The sequence below is a fragment of the Bison bison genome, unplaced genomic scaffold (genome assembly GCF_000754665.1).
Source record: "Bison bison bison isolate TAMUID 2011002044 unplaced genomic scaffold, Bison_UMD1.0 scf7180017864203, whole genome shotgun sequence".
Classification (NCBI taxonomy): domain Eukaryota; kingdom Metazoa; phylum Chordata; class Mammalia; order Artiodactyla; family Bovidae; genus Bison; species Bison bison.
Window position 1 is genome coordinate 7,426,742 of NW_011494775.1, and position 3,738 is coordinate 7,430,479.

At 46.6% G+C, this 3,738-nt stretch overlaps 1 protein-coding gene across 1 annotated transcript in view; it reads left to right on the top strand.

Moving 5' to 3' along the window:
* The window catches only part of MIER2 (mesoderm induction early response 1, family member 2), a gene marked incomplete at its 5' end in the record, with an annotated part of 15,540 nt that overhangs the window by 5,320 nt on the left and 6,482 nt on the right, over positions 1 to 3,738 (top strand). The window lies entirely within an intron of this gene.

Below are 3,738 nucleotides of genomic sequence, written 5' to 3' on the forward strand. Positions count from 1 at the left end.
CTTGGTAAAGAGGGGAATGCCTTCCAGGGCCCGAATTTGGATGTGGGCTGGTGGGATGTGCTTGTTCCTCATAGGCAGTTTGGGTGAAGGATGGGAGACAGGAGGCTGTGGCTGAGCCGGGTCCCAGGATGTGCTGGCACACGGCCTCTCCCCAGAGGAGGCCGAGAGCTGAGCCTGGGCTGTCCTGCAGGTCTGCCCTTGATCCCTGGGCCGGGAGCTGGCCTCTCCCTGCAGGGAGCCCTCCACACTGTGTGCACTGTGGGCGCTGTGGCATCAGGTCCCCTGTGTGCACGCCTATGTTGACTTCTCCTCTAGCCAGTCGGTGTTCTGGTGGTTTGTGGTGTGGCCGTCTTGGTGGACACTCACGCTCATTTCTGGGGCATCATCCGTGGGCACCATGGGCCCTGCCAGTTGTGTAGGAGTTCCAGTTGCTCTGTGCCCTCCTCAGCCCTGGGTGGTCTGTCTTGGTGGGTATGGAGTGGGCCCTGCTGTGGCTTTAAGTGCTTTTTCCTCCCACTCGGTGTCTCCTGCAGGTTCCTGCCCAGGCCTTTCCCCTTTGAATGGAGTGCCTTCCTCTCCTGCTTTGCAGTGTCCTGGGTGTGTCCGTGGCTGGCTGTGTGCACTGCAGGCGTGTTCTCCCATCAGTGGGGTCTGATTTCAGTGAAGTCTAGCTTGTCTTTATTTTAGCCACAATTCGCTTGTGTGCTAAGAAGTCTCCAGACCCTCTTCTATGTTGGCGTCTGTGATCTAATTTAATTTTAACGTGTTGTGGGTTGGAGGTATGGGTCAGGGTTGACTGCCCCCCCACCCAACCCGCGGCAAGTCCTGCACGTGGACATGTCCATCGTTCCCCCACTGAATTACAGGGGTGCCTCTATCAGAGATCAGTGTTGGCAAGGTCCCTCTGCTTTGGGGGTTTCTCTTGTTTTCTTTTTTCTGACCCAGTATTCTGACCACTCTGTTTTAATTGTTGCAGCTCTGAAGTAAGTCTGAGATACTGTGAAACCTCCAACATTGTAACTTTTGTCTGACCACTCTGTCTTAATTGTTGCAGTTCTGAAGTAAGTCTGAGATGCCCTGAAACCTCCAGCTTTGTAACTTGTTTGTGCATGCACAGAAGTTTTCAGATTAGCTTGTCCTTTGGTCTAGAAGTGCCTGCTGGGATTGATTAGGGTTGCATTGGCTCTTAAGGTTAATTTGGGGAAGAGCAACATGTTAATGATACTGACACTTCGAGTTTGTGAGTGTGGCTGACCTCTCTGTTTAGGTGTTCTTTAATTTCATCAGTTTCAGAGTTTTAAGGGTAGCAGTCTTGTGATTCTTGCTGGCAGAAATGCAGTTTGGATTCTTTTAGTTTAAACTTGTACACAGCGACTTGGCTAAATTCGCTTACTAATTTTAATGGCTTGTAGATTCTTTTGCATTTTTAAATGTAACCAGTCATATCATTTGTGTATGAAAACCTTTTTTCTTTGTGATCTTTGTATGTTTTATTTCTTTTTCTTGCCTCATTTCACTGACTCCAGAACATAAGAAAAAAGAAGTGGTGACTGAGGAGATCTGTGTCTTGTTCCCAGACTTGGGGAGATGTTCAGTCATTCCCCACTTGGTGTAACCATAGAATTACATTTATTAGATGAGAAGGGTTCTTTCTGATTTTAGTAGCAGGCAATTTTTGCTGTGAATTGTCAGATACTTTTTCTGCCTCTACATCTGTGGTCATTTTTTTGTTGTTCTGTCGATGTAGTGAATTGGTAGATTTTGGGACATTAAACCAGCCTTGGATTCTGGAGTAAACTGTACCAAGTCACGAAATACTGTCTTTTATGATAATGATACATGTGTGTACAGTCGATCCTTTTTATTTGTGGATTCTGTATTTGTGCATTTACCCCATGGCTAAAGTTAACGTGTGGGCCCAGAATGAACACCTGTAGTGCTTTCAGGGTCATTTTTGGGTACGCATGTGTGCAGAGGGTAGAAACATCGAGTTGTCCAGGACATATGTTCCCGGGAAGGTTGACCCAGGGAAGCTTCCTTCTCTGTTCAGCTCTCAGCTGTCATCACAAGCCTCACTCGCGTCCACTGAACCCTGTGGTTTTCGCATTCTGCTGTTTAAAGCGGCCCCAGGTGTGGTGCTGGCTGCTCTTGGGGATCTTGAGCACATGAGGGCTGAGGCGTGCCTGTCAGAGAAAACGCATGTGAGGTGAGCTTTGTCCAGGTATGAACTCTTGCTGTGAACTCGGTGTTAGTGAGCCCACAACATGTATGAAATGAGGTGTCTTTAAACAGAAGCTCATGTGAACAGTTTGAGCTGTGTGCATGATGAGCTGAGCCCGTGCTTTGATCAGAGGCATGTGAGACCCTGACAACTGCGGGACCCTGACCTGTCCTCCCTGGAGCCTTGGTCTGTGCTCCCCACACTGTGCTGGCCACCGCCGAGCACTGCTGCCCCCAAGACGGGCTGGTGCGTGTTGTCAGCCCCTTCCTTATACAGGGTTTTGCACGCATGTCCGTGGAGACACTGGCTTGTCATTTCTGTTCATTTTGTCCTCTTGGGGCTCTGGTTTCAGGGTTATGCGTCTTTGGGAAATGTTTGGGAAGTGCCTTTTTCTAGTGCCTGGAGGAATCTGTGTAAGACGGTTACTGCTGCTGCTTTAGATGTTGGAAGGGTTCTGTGGTGATGCTCTGTGGGCTTGGGGTTCAGTTTAGATTTTTTTGTGTGTGGAAGAATCTGAATGATTAATTCAGTTTATATAAGTTGTATAAGTTGTATCAACTTATATAAGTTGTATAAGTTGTATCAACTTATATAAGTTGATAAGTTATATTTCTGAGAAGTTTACCACTTTTACCTAAATTGTTCACTTTTCAGCAGAAAGTTCATAATATTCTCTTATTCTTTTCTTAATGTGTATAGGACCTGTAGTAATGTCTCTTTTTTGGGGTTCTGATAGTGGTAATTCGCATTTTTTGTTTTGTATTCTCTCTTGATCAGAGTTTTTGGAGTTTATATTAATTTTATTGCCCTTCACAAGGGACAGCTAATTTTTGGTTTGTTGCTGTCTCTCTGTCATCTGATTTCTGTGTAGCTGACTTTTATTTCCATCTTTACCTCCTTCCTTCTCTTTAGCTTCATCCTGTTGTTCTCTAGTTTCCCTTGTGGTACCTTCTCTGACTCTGGTTGTTTAGAAGCATGAGCACTGTAGATTCTCTGGTTCCCCTCCTGTTGCTCATGTTGAGCTGGAGTTCTCTGAGGCCCAAGGCTGTGCTCTGTTTTCTGTCCTCTGGGGTCAGGGGGCTGGGCTCTGTGGCCGGTGTAGTGAATGTTGCTTTGATGTCTGTCTGTCTGGTATTCGCACAGTACATTCCTTTCTGCCTGCTTATGCACAAAGTGTAGTTTTGTAAATGGAGTATATTGGGATCTGATTTTTGTCTGTTCACATGTTGAGTCCAGTCCTTATGTCCTCCAACCCCTGCAAGTAGGGGGTCATGTCTGCCATCGTGCTGTGTGTTTTCTGCCTCTTCCATCTATTCTTTGTTCCTTTATTTTGTCCTGTCTTTGATTCATCAGGTAATTTATTCTGTTGTTTTGTCCTCTTTGGACTCTGGTCTTAATGTCTGTGTCACTTTCACAGTGGTTACCCTGGTTCGCTCTGCATGGATGTGCCCCTTTTCCCCTTTACTTCAGGGACTTCAGACAAAGTGACTCGTCCCACCTCTTCCCCAGCCTCGCTC